The sequence below is a fragment of the Canis lupus genome, chromosome 25 (genome assembly GCF_003254725.2).
Source record: "Canis lupus dingo isolate Sandy chromosome 25, ASM325472v2, whole genome shotgun sequence".
Classification (NCBI taxonomy): Eukaryota; Metazoa; Chordata; class Mammalia; order Carnivora; family Canidae; genus Canis; species Canis lupus.
Window position 1 is genome coordinate 37,381,667 of NC_064267.1, and position 17,358 is coordinate 37,399,024.

Below are 17,358 nucleotides of genomic sequence, written 5' to 3' on the forward strand. Positions count from 1 at the left end.
CACACACACACACACACACACACACACACACACACAGGGGCAGAGGCACAGGCAGAGGGAGAAGCAGGGTCCATGCAGGGAGCCTCACATGGGACTCGATCCAGGGTCCCCAGGATCAAACCCTGGGCTCCAGGCGGCGCTAAACTGCTGCACCACCGGGGCTGCCCTTGTGCCTCAATTTTTGACAGCGATAGTTGCTGGGCTCTGAGCACACCCAGAAAATTTTAAGGACACTCGTGCAGGCACTAAAGTTTTCTCCAGCCTTTCCATGAAGTCATGATGTTTTCTGAGCCCCCTAGTTGACTTAGATAGGTATTTGGTGACTTTTTGGCTAAGGGTAGTCTCTGGGTATTCCAGGTCAGCAGAAGAGGGTGCAGGGCCCTCAAGGGAACAGGCGAATTTTTCTAGAGTCACAGGCAAACCAAAGGCATCCTTCCTGAGTCTTCCCTGCCAGCACCAGGGGTGGCATGCCTCCTGATGGCACCTCCCAATATTTGAGGAGCCATCCTACCAGACAGGCCTGAGCAGTTGTATATGGGTGGATATAGGTCATTTGAGGAATCTTCTGCTGTGACAGCATTGATAAAATACTTGGCCTTAAAAAAAAAAAAAAAATACTTGGCCTTTCTCGTATTTTGTTACATTGAGATATAATGCACATACCAAATACTTATTTATTTATTTATTTATTTATTTATTTATTTATTCAATTATTTATTTATCTTTTAATATCTTATTTATTTATTCATGAGAGGCACAGAAAGAGAGGCAGAGATATAGGCAGAGGGAGAAGCAGACTCCTCGCAGGGAGTCCGGTGCGGGACTTGATCCCTGAACTGGGATCACGCCCTGGTGGAAGGCAAATGCTCAACCACTGAGCCACCCAGGTGTCCCCCAAATGCCCCTTTAAAGTATACATTTCTGGGATTCCAGGGTGGCTCAGCGTATTTAGCGCCTGCCTTCAGTCCAGGGCATGATACTGGAGTTCTGGGATCAGGTCCCATGTCAGGCTCCCTGCATGGAGCCTGCTCCTCCTTCTGCCTGTGTCTCTGCCTCTGTGTGTGTGTGTGTGTGTGTGTCTCATGAATAGAATCTTAAAAAAAAAAAAGTGTACATTTCAATTGTTCTAGTTTACTCACAAGGTCATGCAGTTGTTACCACCACCCAATTCCAGAATGTTCTCATTACCTTCAAAAGGAGTCCCCTTACCCATTAGTGGTCACTCTCAATTGACCCATAACATTTTCTTCCTCCATACATTTGTCCATTCTGGACAGTTCATAGGAATAGAACCATACAATATTGGCCTTTTGTGACGGGCTTCTTTCACATCGCATAACATATTCAAGGCTTACCCATGTGGTAGCTTGTATCTGTACATCAAGCCATTTTATTGCCAAATAACATTCCAGTCTACGAGTAGACCACATTTAACCTTTGTGCTCATCAGTCGAAGGACCCTTGAGCTATTTCCACTTTTCTACCATCAGGAAGAATGCAGCTGTAAACATTTGTTTATACGTGTTTGTGTGGACTTATGTTTTCATTCGTTCTGGGTGTGCACTTGGGGGTGGAATTGCTGGGCCCCACGGTAGCTCCATGGTTAAGTTTCTGAGGAACTGTCAAACTTATTTCCCGATCAGCTGCACCATTTTGCCTTCCCCCTAGACTGTACAGATTCCAGTTTCTCCACATCCTCACCAACGCTTGTTATTTTCTGTCTTAAAAAAAAAAAAAAAAAAAAAGTCACCTAGCATTTGTGTTGTGTCCCCCAGTTGTTGAATAACCGCTTGATTGGGACAGAATTCACAGAGTATCTACTTGGAGTGCTCAGTGGCATTGAGATGCTATCCCTGGTGCCCATCTGGGAGAGGACACACCCAGACTTAACAACAAATCCAGGTCGGGCCCCAGGGAGATGACACTTAGAAGAAGATACAACCGGTCTAAGTGGAGCATTGGTGAAGTTACCCACAGGCTTCCAGCCGCCCTGACATTGATCTTGCCAATCCTCCAGTTTCTACTCATCTGATTTCTTTACTTCTGTATTCTTGCCTTCAGACTCAGATTTAGATAATGAATCAGTTGTGCAACACAATTAGTCAAAACCTAGGAAAGGAAGCACAAACCCTAGAGTGTTTCCAAATTTAGTTGAACTTCTATGTCATCATAATGTCGATATTGCTAAGATTGTAGCTAATGATAAAAAGGGACCTGTGTTTTATTTGTGCAATAAAATCCAAAAGGAATTTTTATTTTTATTTATTATTCTTTAAAGATTTTTTTTTATTATTCTTTAAAGATTTTTAAAATTTATTTGAGAGAGAGAGATAGCAAGAGAGAGCATGAGCAGAGGGGACAGGTTGAAGCAGACTACCCCCCTGAGCAGGATCCTAACTTGAGATTCATCCCAGGATCCTGGAATCAAATCCAAATCCAAGACAGATGCCGGCTGAGCCGCCTAGGCTCCCCTTTATCAGTTTTTGTTATAAAGTGGCCCATTGCCTCTTGTATTTTCCCATAGAATTGCAAATATATTTTTATTGCAGAAATTATCACTGGTACTATAATTTTTTGTGTGTCCCCACTAATCTTTGAAGTCTTTGAAGGAGGATAGATGTGTTTTTTGTATTTTTGTTTTTGTTTTATAAATGTCTTATTCCACATCCCCGGGAGCACACGCAGCTACTAGTACAAAGGATATTTTCATTGAATGTTTCTTTTTTGGTTGGTTAAATGAATAAGACAGATACAGGAGCTAGTTCAAGAAGACCTCATATTTAAGGACTCACATATTTGAATGTGAACATTATTTGCAAAGTTGCATCCCTCTTTCAGCTGCTGGAGAAGAGTGGGAACTGAAAGGGTTGCATATAAACATTCGAGTTATTTTGAGTAGATTAAAACTATCAATAAATTGGAAATAATATCTGTTGTGTTTTAATAAATGATAATTTGTTTTTGTTTTTTTAAAGATCTTATTTATTCATCCATGACAGACAGAGAGAGAGAGAGAGAGAGAGGAGAGAGAGAGAGAGAGAGAGAGAGGCAGAGACAGAGGGAGAAGCAGGCTCCATGCGGACAGCCCAAAGGGGGACTTGATCCCAGCAACATGGGATCACGCCCTGAGACAAAGGCAGATGCCCAACCACTGAGCCACCCAGGGGTCCCAATAAATGAAAAATTGAATGTTAATGCAATTCATTAGGGTTGATTATTTTCTCGATCTCAGGACTGTATAAGTGAATTAAATATACATACATTTTGCGTTGACTGAGGAAGAACATTCTTGTAAAAACATTAGGAATCTTGGGACGCCTCTCTCTCTGCCTCTCTGTGTCTCTCATGAATAAATAAATAAATGAAATTTTAAAAAGTAAATCACAATTATGATCTGCAATTCCATTTTGTTGCCCAAACTCCATTATTCTTTCTAAATGTAATTAGCACATATTAATAAAGAGGTTTGATGTGGGATCGTGGAGCGCTATGGTCAAGAAAGACTTCTTGAGACGTCTTTGGTGCAAAGAGGTGGTTTTATGAAAGCCCAGGGACAGGACCTGAGGGCAAAGAGCTTCATTCGAACCTGTGAGGAGTGACTGATTATATAGGGTCTTTTGTCCTATGGAGATGAAGGTGATGTTAGGGCTGCAGGAAATTGAGTCTATAGGTTCTTGGAGGTCTGGTTATGATTAGGATTGTGTTTTTCTTGTAAACCATTAGACAGTTTCAAAGTACTGTGGAGTTTCATGTCCTGCTTTACAATTGATGTGATTTGATGTGGGATCCAGGAGCGAGGGGTCAAGAAAGAATGGAGATGATTTCAGTGCCAAAAAGGTGGTTTTCATGAAGGAGAAGGCAGGCTGAGGACAGAGTATAAGCTGACACCCTCAACCCTCCCTCCCTCCAGGGGGGATGTGTGTGACATTCCTCAGGCATTCCTGGCTGCCCTAAAATTAAGGGAAGGAAAAACAAATGGCTGAGTGATTAGAGATCACCGTCCTGCAGGACAGGAATCTCCTCTACTGGACCAGTCTTAGTGATTTACAAGGAGTAAGTGTTCTTATCAGTAGCCTGACTTCCAGAGACCCATAGATTCAATGTCCTGGAGCCCTAAGATCACAGAAGATGTGGGGGAGACAGAAGCAGAAGGAAATGCAAATAAAATTAAATGTCCTTAAAACCTGCAGCTCCTTCCTTGACAAAGACTTGAGACCGGCAGAGTAGAACCTTCCTCCAGGAAGCTCCCAACTGCCTTCACTTAGATGCCTCGCTGGAGGGACAAACAGCCTCAGCCTGACAATAGGCAGGCCTCCGGTGTCTCCTAGGTCCTCCTTAACATATGAAAGCCTTCTGGAAATCTCCCTTTGTCCTCACCGCTCCCCCCCTCCACCCTCCAGCTCCCACGGAGATCATCAGCCACCCTCACAACCTCGGGCCAGCAGCTCTTCCTGCCCACGGGTCCTGCTCCACCCCCCGCCCCAACCAGGCTTTAATAAAACCACCTTTTTGCACCAAAGACCTTTGAAGAATTTCCTTGGCTGTCAGCTCCAGACCCCAATACCCCAAAACCACATCAGTTTTATTAAAAACTGATTATGTACCATGGAGTGGGGGGAAGGTAAACACAGGGGAAGTTTCCAAAAGGGCTTTTGTATGCAAAAGACGACTCACAGGGTCCTAGGGGCCTGGTTATTGTCAGTCTGAGGCCGTTGGTCCCGCCAGCGCTGCATTAACGGTAAGACAGCTGGGAGCTTCCTGGAGAAGGATCTTCTCAGCCCACCTCTCAGACTTGGCAGCGGGCTGCAGGATCTACCTTCCTTCTGCTTTGTGCTACACATCACCACCAGAAGAATTTTCACAGAAATTAAACGTACTAATGTAGTGAATCTCAAAAAAGGAAGTGCACACTGCGGAAATCAAAACCATTTTGGCCTTTTTAAAAAACGCAAATTACCAGCGTGGTATGTTATTTTGAACAAAGAGGAAATAGTTACTACAATTCTCCAGGGAGAAATTCTGGTAATAAGTTCTGTGCTGTTTAGGCCTGTCCCTCTCCTTACAGCAAAGGAGAGAGAGTGACTTCTGAAAACAGGCTAGATGCACCTAAAACTGTTACAAAACTTAAGAATATTCTTTCTGAATCTGAAACAACAAAGAAAAGATATTGGAAATACTTCTGTTTTGGGTACAAATTCAACTTTGGAATTTCAAATGTTTGTACACGTTTTTTCAGCTACTTTAGGAGCTGTAAGACCATGAATCCGTAAGAACCAGGAGAAGCAAATACACAGACGCCCCATTTCTCTTTCACATGTTGAAAAAGCCTTCAATCCAGCAAATTCGAGGATAAATGGGCTTTATTAACGGGTTTGTGGATTGGCGCAGCGTCCAGCCCAGCAAGCAGAGGGGAGCTCTCCCGAGCTAAACCAGAGAAAGGTTTTAGAAGGCAGAGCCCAGGGATTAAAGAGACAAGGAATTCATTAGCAAGGAATGCATTGTTAGGCGAAGTTGCCTCCAGGGGAGGCTGGGGTCCGTCGGGACCTCCTAGGACCGGCCCGGAAATTCCACCTTCACGGGTAAAGGTTACATTCCTGAGCGCGGCGGACTCGGACGGCGCCGACCTCTCCTCGCGCGGGTGCAGGTCCCGCTCCGCTGGCCTCCTGCCTCCCCCCTCCTCCCTGCCCCGCTCCCTCCTCCCTCCTCCCTCCTCCCCCGGCCCCCGCCCCGTAGCCCTCCCGCCCTCCCGGGACGGGCTCTCCTCCCGGTCCCTGCAGGGAACCCCCTCCTCGCACCCCCGGGCCCCCCACCCCGGCCCGAACCCCCAACCCTCCTGCCACAGAACGCAGGGATCCCCCCTACCCCGACCCCTAACCCTTCCCGCCAGGCCCTCCTCCCGGTCCCTGCAGGGAACCCCCTCCTCGCACCCCCGGGCCCCGTCCCCCGGACCCCTAACCCTCCTACCACAGACCGCAGGGATCCCCCCTACCCCGACCCTAACCCTTCCCGCCAGGCCCTCCTCCCGGTCCCTGCAGGGAACCCCCTCCTCGCACTCCCGGGCCCCGGACCCCCCACCCCGGCCCGAACCCCCAACCCTCCTGCCACAGAACGCAGGGATTCCCCCCTCCCCCACCCCCCGGTCCCCGTCCCCCCACCCCCTGCACAGACCCCTAACCCTCCAGCCACAGACCCTCCCCCGCCCCACCCCGCCCCCTAACCCTCCCCGCCACGGGGTGTCCTCCCGCCCCCACCCCCGGTCCCCGTCCCCCCACCCCCTGCACAGACCCCTAACCCTCCTGCCACAGACCGCAGGGATCCCCCCTACCCCGACCCCTTCCCGCTAGACCCTCCTCCCAGTCCCTGCAGGGAGCCCCCCTCCCTGCACCCCCGGTCCCCCCACCCCTGCACAGACCCCCCCGCCCCCTAACCCTCCCCGCCACGGGGTGTCCGCCCGCCCCCAGCCCCGGGACCCCTAACCCTCCAGCCGCGGACCTCCCTCCCCTCCCCGCCCCGCCCCAACCCTTCCCGCCCGACCCTCCTCCCAGCCCCCGCGGGGTCGCCCCGCCCCGCGCCTCCGGCCCCCCGAGCGGTGGGCGGGAGGAGCCCCTACCCGGCCCGTGGGAGCGCAGGCGGTGACCCCCGCGGGGACGCCCCTGAGCGAGGCTGCGCGCTCCCCGCCCGAGCTCGGCCCCCGGGGGCCCCGCACGCCCCCCCTCTTCGCCGCACCGCCGCGGAGGGCGCATGCGCTGCCCTCGGCCCCGGAGGTGGGGGGTGGGGGGTGGGGAGCGCGGGGGCGCAGCGCAGGAGCTCGGAGCCCCCCCCCCCGCTCGGGGTTGCCTGGCGCCCCCTCCTGGCCGCGGGGAGCGTGAAGGGCCGCCAGCGCCCCGTGCTCCACCGCCGCGCCTGGGGACACCAAGAATCCAAGTATAAAGTCGATTTATAGGGGCCAGCTGCTTTCCCACACGTTCGTAATTAACGATTGAATTTGAACGTTGAAAAACGCCATTTTTGATGTCCCCTTGACCTCCCCCAAATTGAAGTCCTTAGTTATGAACCTAAGAACATCTGTAAAAATCTGCATTCAGAAGCATCATAAACCTGCTGAAAGATCGCAAACAAAATCTGAATTAACACGGACAAGTAGGGGGACGCCTGGGTGGCCCAATGGTTTAGCGCCTGCCTTCGGCCCAAGGCATGATCCTGGAGGCCTGGGGTCGAGTCCCAGGGTCGAGTCCCAGGGTCGAGTCCCACGAGTCCCACGTCGGGCTCCCTGCATGGAGCCTGCTCCTCCCTCTGCCTCTGTGTGTGTGTGTGTGTGTGTGTGTGTGTGTGTCACATGAATAAAATAAAATCTTAAAAAAATATATAAGATAAAATACAGAGATGTTTGTTTTTCATGACCCACAGACTCCATATTCTTAAATTGACAATTCTTCCTAATTTGATGTGCAGATTCAGCTTAACCCCAACCAACATGCAAGCAAAGCTAGTTGCTAAACCTAGAATACACAACATATGAGTGAGGAATAAAGCTAGAAAACTTGGGGATCCCCGGGTGACTCAGTGGTTTAGCGCCTGCCTTCAGCCCAGGGCCTGCCTGATCCTGGAGTCCTGGGATCGAGTCCCGCATCGGGCTCCTTGCATGGAGCCTGCTTCTCCCTCTGCCTGTGTCTCTCATGAATAAATAAATAAAATCTTAAAAAAAAAAAAAAAAAAAAGCTAGAAACCTCACACACCCACATTGCAAGGCTTACATAAATACAGTGAATAAAGTAAAGTTACAGCAATGGAGTGAGTGATCTGCAACAAGGTGAGTCTCCCACCTCTCCTCACTGTCTCTGCCTCTCTCTCTGTGTCTCTCATGAATAAATAAATAAAATCTTTAAAAAAAGATTATCTAGTCCTTACTCAATGGAGATATCAATAGATAGTTAAAATACTTAGGTTCCCTGCTTGGCTTTCAATAAAGGACCAAGCGTACAAGTCCCCAGCAGCAACCCAGTAGGGACCCCTCTCACTTCTGAGAGCTTTCTCTGTATCCTCACTTAATAAACTTCTATCCCTTTACTCACTCTCCTTTGTTTGCGAGATTCATTCTTTGACTCCATGAGACGAAAATCAAGCTCTCCCATATAAAAATGAAAAATGTGTGCTCTGTACATGTCAATATAAATTTGTTGAAACTCATACACTATACAATGCCAACAGTGAACCATATAGTAATAACATGGATTCTGGGCGATAACACTATGTCACCATAGGTTCATAGTTTCAACAGATGTACGATCCATTGGTAACAGAAGAAGCTGTGTTTGTGTGGGGCAAGGGGTGTACAGAAAATCTCACACCGTTCTCGGAGGGGAGGGGCAGGATGGGGCTAGAAGGGACTGGAAGCAGTATGGGAGTCAGGGTCTGGAGAGAGGTGTTGGGAGCAGTTCCTGCAGTGGGTGCAGTCTGTGCTGGTGACAATATCACCTGGGTATATTACCAGACGAGAGGTCCCAGGCATGGGCTGTATACACTATGTGAGCTAAGAAGGTCAGTGATCACATGGCATCTGCCACAGAGCAAATAAAAGGTTGGCAAGACGATAGCCTCAAAATTACTGCTCAGGAAGCACTCTTCTGTACAACCTTGGGCTGAACTTGCTGGAAAAGGCCATCTTATGCATCTTCCCTAAGGAAAAAAAAAATGCAATCAATAACATTCTGAAAGACTAGTGCAATAAAGTCAGGTTATGCAAAAGACAAGATATGGCTCTTTTTTTGACATGCAGAGTGACTTGAAAACAATGCAGTATTTGAGGAATCTTTTTTTTAAGAGTTTATTTATTTATTTTTTTTTATTTTTTTTTTTTTAAGAGTTTATTTATTTAAAAAAAAAACGTTTATTTATTTATTCATGACAGACACACACAGAGAGAGGCAGAGACACAGGCAGAGGGAGAAGCAGGCTCCATGCAGGGAGCCCGATGTGGGACTTGATCCAGGGTCTCCAGGATCACACCCTGGGCTGAAGGCAGTGCTAAACCGCTGAGTCACCAGGGCTGCCCTGCATACATGAATGTAAAGTCTTTGCTTTAATTCATCTTTTGCTTTTTCATCTTTCACTACTCTCCAATACAATATGCAGAGGCTGCCCTCTGGACTGATGTTATTTACTGAACCATCTACACATTACATCTGTTGGGAAGGGAACTTAACGCTGCTGAGTCATGATTTACCTGCAAGATGCCCCGGGCTGCCTAGTTACCTTTCTCCCCAGCACTTCTCAAACTCAACTATATTCCTGACTCCACAGGATCTCATTTTGCTTGCCAGTGATTTCCATCCCCCTCCTGGAGATTTGCCAGTGTTGGACTTAGCAGGGGAGGTGAAGCAGCGACTCCTTTACAGGGTGCCATGCATGTGGTAATTCAATGACAAGCAGCCCACATGGGGTTTTAGGGCACAGAAACTCAGCTCGCAGTCTGCCCACCGTTGCTGCCATTCTTGGGGCTCTGGACCCCTTCCTTTGGGCGGGGACCCTTTCCTCTGGGCTCCTTTCTTTCTTTCTTTTTAAAAAAGATTTTATTTATTTATTTGAAAGACACACACACACAGAGAGAAAGAGCAAGCACGAATAGGGTGAGGGTAGAGGGAGAAGCAGACTCTTGCTGAGCAGGGTGCCTGATAGGGGACTCGATCCTGGAACTCCAGGATCATGACCTGAGTTGACTAACTGAGCCACCCATGCACCCTGGGCTCCTTTCTCTTGTCCTGCAGTAGAGCCTCAGTCCTTCTGGGCTGACAGCACATGAAGGAGAAAACACTATGGATATATCAATGTCCAGCAAACATTGAGCTTCTGGGGGAAAGGTTTCTGGTTGCTTCTGCTGTAATTCCTCATGTCAGGCAGGTGTGCAGAGAGGACTCCAGGGGCCATGCCATCCCTCCCAACCAACCCTCCCAACGTCGCCCTTCGGGTGTCACCCTCCCCAGGGGTCCTGTCAAAGCCTGGCCTCTCCACTCTTTGGCCCACGCCCTGTGACCCCCATTGCCCACCCTCCAGGGGCTCTTCTGGCCTCTGGGACCCTCTGTCCTCTCCCACAAAGCTCGGGTCTCTAAGCTACTTGCCCTTATATGTAATTCATGGATTTCCTTCCACCTCATTAGTAGCCAAGGACACATTTCAGGCCCACCCTGCAAGCTCCCTTCCTGCTTCCCAGCGGCTGGAGGGGGCTCTCCTCGCTGACAGGCCATTGGTGGTGACCCTACAGTGCTCTGCTGCCCCTTTCTCTGACTGGGGACACTATCACCCCTCCTGTCACTGACCCCATGATTCCCAGGGCTCCCAGGGCCTCCTGGGCCGACACCCAGCTTCTGTTTTAAACACCACACTGTTTACAGGGCCCCCCTCCTGCTTGGGGGTCGCTTCCCATCTTGCCCCATCTGCTCCTTCGCAGGCCTGGAAGTGCTGTTCACACGGCTTCACTGTTCCCTGGTTCTTGGGTCATTCCTGCGTCCACGCACGAGGGTCAAATCCCTGGGAGAACAGCACATGTCCTCCTGGGTCCCCACAATGGTCGTCTGTACCTGGTCTCCCTTTCTGTCGCTTGGTTCCTTCAGAATCCACGGAATCAGGCTGCCCAGTCCCGTAGAATGGGTGTGGACGAAGCCACGGTGACCACCTCTGACCCAGATGGGACCTCGTGGGCACCTGGTCGTCCTTCTTCACCACGAAGACAGCCAGCATCTGACCGGGGCCGGCTCTCCATCATGTGCTGAAACCCCTTGTTTCCCTGGTCTTGGGAACACCCTTGTGTCCGCAGGGCTCTCTGGGGCAGCCCAGAGAGGACCATGTCCTCCTGACCCTGGATCTGTGGGCCCCACCACCTGCCAGTCTGAGAACCTGGGAGGCCTGGGTGGTCGCGTGCAGGCCAGAGGCCTTGTTCTCCCAGTTTTGGTCCATGAAGGAATTGCAAGGACTCCACGGTCCACCTGGCCCTGCCTCCACCAGCCCAGGACATGGGCTCTCACTGGGTGCACACCTGTCCTGATCTCCCGCTCCACCTTCCAGCATGTGTGACCGTACAGTGCCGCCCTTCAAGCACTAGGTCCCACCATGTCTCCCCTTTCCTCAAAACCCTCCATGGCTTCCATCTCAGAACAAAAAGCACAGTCCCTGGGAGCCAGGCTGGCCCTCTAGGACCTGTAGCCCTATGACCTCTGGGGTCTAACCCCACCCCCTACCCTGCCCTCCCATGCTTCCAGCACAGGGAATGCATTCAGGACACCTTCCCATGCCTCCCCTCTGCCTGGAGAACTGCAATCTCAGAGACCCTCAGGTTCTGCGCCCACTCCCCTGGCTGTGCAGGCCCCTGAGGGTGCCCCCTCTCGCCCCTTCCCTTTGCTATGAGCATTTATCATCTCCTGATACACTGCACACTTGTCTGTCCACGATGTGTCTCCTGACCTCAGCCTGGCCCACACGCTCTTCCTGTGCCAGATGACAGCTTGCTTGCAGGTCTTGTGACCTGTGATCCTGGGCACATGATGAGGGTGGGGAGGAAGACAGGAGAGAAAAGCAGGACAAAGAAAAAATGGAGCTGGCCTCTGCTGTGGGATGCCAAGCACTCAGCCTCCCTAGGACCCTCTGCAGAGCCTAAAGGGCTCCCTGAAGCCACTGGCTGGGAAGGAAGAGAGGCTGGCACTAGTTCACAGCCTGCACTTCCAGGGGGCAGGAGTGGGTGCGGGGGTGTGGGAGGGCCACTCCCAGATGTGGCAAACTGGGGGATCCCTGGGTGGCGCAGCGGTTTGGCGCCTGCCTTTGGCCCAGGGCGCGATCCTGGAGACCTGGGATCGAATCCCACATCAGGCTCCTGGTGCATGGAGCCTGCTTCTCCCTCTGCCTATGTCTCTGCCTCTCTCTCTCTCTCTCCGCGACTATCATAAATAAATAAAAAATTAAAAAAAAAAGATTTTTAAAAAAGATGTGGCAAACTGGGAGGCCACGTCTAAGGCACTCGATGGGCGTCCGGCTCATAGAGAGACAAATTCACCCATCCCTGCTGTTTCCTTCTACTCTGGCCTTCAGTGGGTGGGTTGATGCCAGACCCTGTCCCAGTCACTGAACCCTGAGGCTGGTGTCCTTGTCCATGTCTGCAGAAGGCTAAATTCAGAGTACAGTCGATGTTCTCTTATTACGTGCTGCACTGTCTACAGCAGTCCAGAAAAGAGGGCGGCCACCGAGCTCTGGAAATGCAGCTGGTCTGAACCCAGAAGAACTGTCAGCATAGAATATGCAGTAGAACCCAAAGACTTGGTAAACAAAGAAAAAATAATGAATGTAAAACATCTTACTAATAATGTTGAGATTGGGGAGCTTGGGTGGCTCAGTTGGTTAAGTGTCTGCCTTCAGCTCAAGTCATAATCTCAGGGTTCTGGTATGGAACCCCACAGTCGGGCTCCCTGCTTAGTGGGGAGTCTGCTTCTCCCTCTCTCTCTGACCCTCCCCCTGCTTGTGTGTGCTCTCTCTCAAATGAATAAATAAAAATCTCTGAAAAACTTTTAAAAAGTAATGTTGAGATTGAGTAGATGTTGAAAGAATAATATTTTGGATCTATGCCTTATATAAAATATGTCATAAAATCAGGTCACCCTTTTCTTTCTGCTTTTTTACTGTACTTCCAGAAAATTTTAAATTGCATATATTTCTATCGGACAATGTTGATCCAGGGCAGAGTGCATTTGGCTCTACGTTTTTGACACTTGGGCAGACAGCCCTCTCTCTGGGGAAGACTAGGTCAAGCCACCCAATAGATGCCAGTAGCACCCCTCTCTCCAACAGGACCACCAGAATATCTGCAAACATCACCCAAGTGCCCAGGTCCCCTGCCCTGTGTGTGTGAGGGCAGCTGATTTCCCATTCTGTGCACAGGAGGAAATGTCATAGCGAGACTGGTAGGAAGTCAGATCTGTCCTTGTCTTGTTTGGAGCACAGAGTGCAATGAGGCACCATTGCGGGTGGAGGAGTGAGCTTTTCTGGAATTCTTCAGTCCTTGCTATGTGCTCGTGATAACTGAGCCCAGGTGAGCCCGATGCCTGGTCCATCAGCAGGACCAGGGTGATGCCTGCACACAGGACTGGGCGTGCTGAGCACTTGCTGAGGGCCCTGTGTGCACTGTTCCCCCTGCACCAACATCATGAGCCCCACTACCTAGGCAGGGACAGCACTTCCTCAGCAATGACAGCTCTTCCTCTTTTCACCATAGATGCAGGCAATTTTGAAAGTTTTGAAGTGATTACCCTCTCAGCATCATACTCAAGCTTTCTCCTTACCCCAGGGAGGGAATCCCAGATACTTTCCCCTGATTCAGAAGCTGAGAAGAAAAGCCCTGATACCTTAGAAAAAGGCTCCTTTTGTTTCCCTCCAAAGATTTTTCTTTTTTTCTTTTTTTAAAGATTTTATATATCCATTCATGAGAGACACACAGAGAGAGGCAGAGACACAGGCAGAGGGAGAAGCAGGCTCCATGCAAGGAGCCCGATGTGGGACTTGATCCTGGGACTCCGGGATCATGACCTGAGCTAAAGGCAGACACACAACCATTGAGCCACCCAGGCGTCCCAAAGATTTTTCTTTTAAAATTTTTAAAAAGATTTTTAAAAATTTATTCATGAGAGACACACAGAGAAAGGCAGAGACATAGGCAGAGGGAGAAGCAGGCTCCCTGCAGGGAGCATGATGTGGGACTTTATCCCAGGACGCCAGGATCACACTCTGAGCCAAAGGCAGATGCTCAACCACTGAGCCACCTGGGCATCCCAGCAAAGGTGCTTTTGTTAAGGAGTCTGATCTTAAAAAGCGAACTCCTCTCTCTGAAGCAGGAGACCTTGGTTCTTGTCTCATGGAGTCAAAGAATGAATCTCACGGACAAAGGAGAGTAAGTAAAGCAATAGAAGTTTATTAAATGAGGATACAGAGAGAGCTATCAAGAGTGAGGGGATCCTGACAGGGATGCCATGGGGGTTTTGTAGGGTTGGTCCTTTATTGAAAGCCAACCAAGGAACCTAAATCCTTTTACCATCTCTATTGACATCACCATTGAGTAAGAACTAGTGATGACATCCTCAATGGCTTACTTCCTTTTCAGGGTCTTTGTTGGTCACAAGTAGCTGTTAAAACAAGACCCCGCCTCTGGCACCTGGGACTGGATGATCTGGTTTATTTATCTCTGGTTTACTTTCATCTGCACATTTTTGGGATTTTTGTGAGCCTGATTCTGTGGCCTGCCTGTCCCTTACTCATTTCCACTCATTTACCAGTTTAACAGGCACATTATGGGCTCAGGAGAAACTTTAAAATTTGTGGTGGGAATAGGAGCATTAATAACTATTAATATACCTTTTAGATGTTGTCTACTTTGCACTTTCAGGGGAATCAATTTTGAAAATCATGGGAAGTATTCATGACTACAGCTCAAGTAGGGAGAGAACAGGGAACTGGAGGAGCCTTGGAGGTCTTTTTTTTTTTAAGATTTATTTATTTATTTATTTATTTATTTATTTATTTATTTATTCAGAGAGAGAGAGAGAGAGAGAGAGACAGGCAGAGGGAGAAGCAGGCTCCATGCAGGGAGCCTGATGTGGGACTCCATCCCAGGACTGCTGAGCCATCGGGGCTGCCCTGGAGTTTCTTTCTTTCTTTTTTTTTTTTATTTTTTTTTAAACTTTTATTTATTTATTTATTTATGATAGTCATACAGAGAGAGAGAGAGGCAAAGACACAACAGGTAGAGGGAGAAGCAGGCTCCATGCACCGGGTGCCCGACGTGGGACTTGATTCCGGGACTCCAGGATTGCGCCCTGGGCCAAAGGCAGGCGCCAAACCGCTGCGCCACCCAGGGATCCCTGGAGTTTCTATTACAAATGGAGCACTAGGGATTCCTGGGTGGCTCAGCGGTTGAGCGTCTGCCTTTGGCCCAGGGCATGATCCTGGAGACCTAGGATAGAGTCCCACCCCGGGGCCAAGTCCCACATCAGGCTCCCTGCAGGGAGCCTGCTTCTCCCTCTGCCTGTGTCTCTGCCTCTCTCTCTCTGTGTTTCTCATGAATAAACAAATAAAATCTTAAAAAAAAAAAAAAAAAAACCCTAAAGAAAGACCAAATGCAGCCCCATATCCTTCATGACAAATCTCAACAAAAGCTTTCTAACCACATCTGTCCAGAGATCACAAATGATCTCTCCAGGTCTGCCTAGGTCTTGGTAACAGGAGCCCAATGCTTTGGGGGAATCCGTAGAAAAAGGCAGGGCTCCCTAATGTCCATGGTTAACATTTCCATTCTGAGCACCTGATGTGAAAATTGCTTGAAGAGGACAACCCAGCTAGTGAAGAATGAATACCCCACCCCGCCCAGTCCACAGAAAAATAGAAAGACAGGGCAACTCTTTGCTACAGAGACAGAGTGAGTGTGTGTGTGTGTGTGTGCGTGTGTGTTTTCAATGAAATTCCTCATATTGCCTACTCTGTATTTCTTCACCTAATTTCTTAAGGAGATGGAGCCCTAAGGTTTCAAAATATTTTCTTGTAAATCTCTTGTGTTTAATTCATTTTATTCTTTAATGTCATAGTATGAGGGGATCCCTGGGTGGCTCAGCAGTTCAGCGCCTGCCTTTGGCCCAGGGCGTGATCCTGGAGTCCGGGGATCAAGTCCCACATTGGGCTCCCTGCATGGAGCCTGCTTCTCCCTCTGCCGTGTCTCTGCCTCTCTCTCTTTCTCTCTCTCTTTGTGTCTGTCATGAATAAATAAATTAAAAAAAAACTTTAATGTCATAGTATGAAGTGCAGTATAGGAAATGAAACTACTACTTATAATCTCTCCCAAGCAGTGGTGAACACAGTAGAGCAACTCTTGATCCTCACAGATGAGGGTTAAGGACACAAGAACCCATGATCAAAGATCCCCAAATCTTCAAGGAAACAGATCTGATGGTGACAAACAATTGTTGGTCGTTAAGGCCGAGTAAGTCTTCCCCAGAGTGCTGGATGACAGACCCAGGATTCAAACTCAGGTCTAGTTTCCACCTCTGTGCATGTTTCTTCCTGCTCCTGAAATCCCTTTGCCTCTGCCCCACGGAGCTCAGGGACTGGATCCTGAATGTGGTGTGGGGGTCGCTTGATGGGACCCCCGGCCCTCTGCACAGAGCCTTGTACCTTCTGGGATGAGCTTGGCCCTCCCCAAAGCATGTGTTCCTATGCTCACCACTCCCTCAGATCCCTCCCTAGGGCTGAGCCTGTGGCCAGGACCAGGGCAGGTCCCCCCTGGCTGAGGGGAAGGAAGAAATACTCCAGAGCCCACGGAGAGCCACACAGGGGAGAGGCGGCACAGGGAGGGCTGCCTGTGGGAGCCCCCAGCTGCTCTACAGGTACATCCCTGATGCTCGCCCCAGAAACAATGTAATCCAAACAAGCAGGACAGACTCAGAACTAGTAAGCTGAAGTATGCAGACTACTTGAGATAATTCAGTTGTGGAAAATGTCTATGCTCAGCTCCTTTTCAAAGGCAGGAGCTTCTTAGGTGTCAGCTGGGGGTCCCCAAGGCAAGTGCCCCCCAGGTTAAATAAGGGTTAGATTCATTCTGCAAGCAGACTCCAGCCTTTCCCCAACATTTAAATCTTTCTCCAGCCCTTGGATAAGAAGGGGTCATGGCAGGAAGAGAGTCTGGAAGGCCAGTCAGTCCAGATGGCGGTCAGGCCAGCAAGGGAAGCAGATCTGCTGCTGTTTACACAGCAAATTACATTTTCGAGTCATGTATCATAGCAAATTATGCCTGAAAAAAATCATTCTTTCCAGGCCAGTGAGCAGTTTCAAGGATTATTCAGTCAGAAGGGACTCCTGACCGTCCTGGGCTCAAGGTCAGGACAACAGAACTTCCTCCTGCAGGTGTGCACATTCCAGTCTTGGGGAGCTGCAGCTGGTGACCCGCACCCCCCACGCTGCTCAGGCTGCTGTACCCTGCCATTTATAGCTAGCCACCTTTTTCTGCCAAGGGCAGCAAGCTTTTCCTTAAAGCAAACAGCATGCACATAGACCAGTGATTTTTTTTGTTGTTGTTAACTTGAAATAACTGCAGGAGTTTTGGGCTTGGTTTTTCTACAGTTTTGATAGTTCCAGCAAGCAGCTGGGTCTGGTGAGCAAACACACATGTGACTGATCCATGAAAACTAAATATATTCCCAAGTGAAGACTCCCTTCGGGTCCAATATTGCCAGGATTCAGAAGAGAGGTTGTCTCCTGCCAGCCAGCCACAGTCAGGAGGAGGGAGAGCATGCTCTTAGATCACGGATCTGGCTGCTAGGAGGTGCCAGGGGGTGCCTG

The 17,358-nt window shown here is 49.5% G+C and overlaps 1 long non-coding RNA gene across 4 annotated transcripts; it reads right to left on the bottom strand.

Moving 5' to 3' along the window:
* Positions 1-759: 759 nt before the first annotated feature.
* On the bottom strand, positions 760-5,676 carry LOC112669800 (uncharacterized). 4 transcript variants are annotated; one of them, XR_004818368.2, is made up of 4 exons: positions 4,675-5,676; positions 3,262-3,334; positions 1,972-2,109; positions 760-1,721 (listed from the first exon to the last, which is right to left on the bottom strand). It is a non-coding gene; the product is annotated as an uncharacterized LOC112669800 (long non-coding RNA). The 4 variants fall into 4 exon arrangements; XR_007405839.1 differs by having other exon boundaries at positions 760-1,717; positions 1,976-2,109; positions 3,262-3,340; XR_007405838.1 differs by having other exon boundaries at positions 1,976-2,109; positions 3,262-3,340.
* Between the last annotated feature and the right edge of the window lie 11,682 nt (positions 5,677-17,358).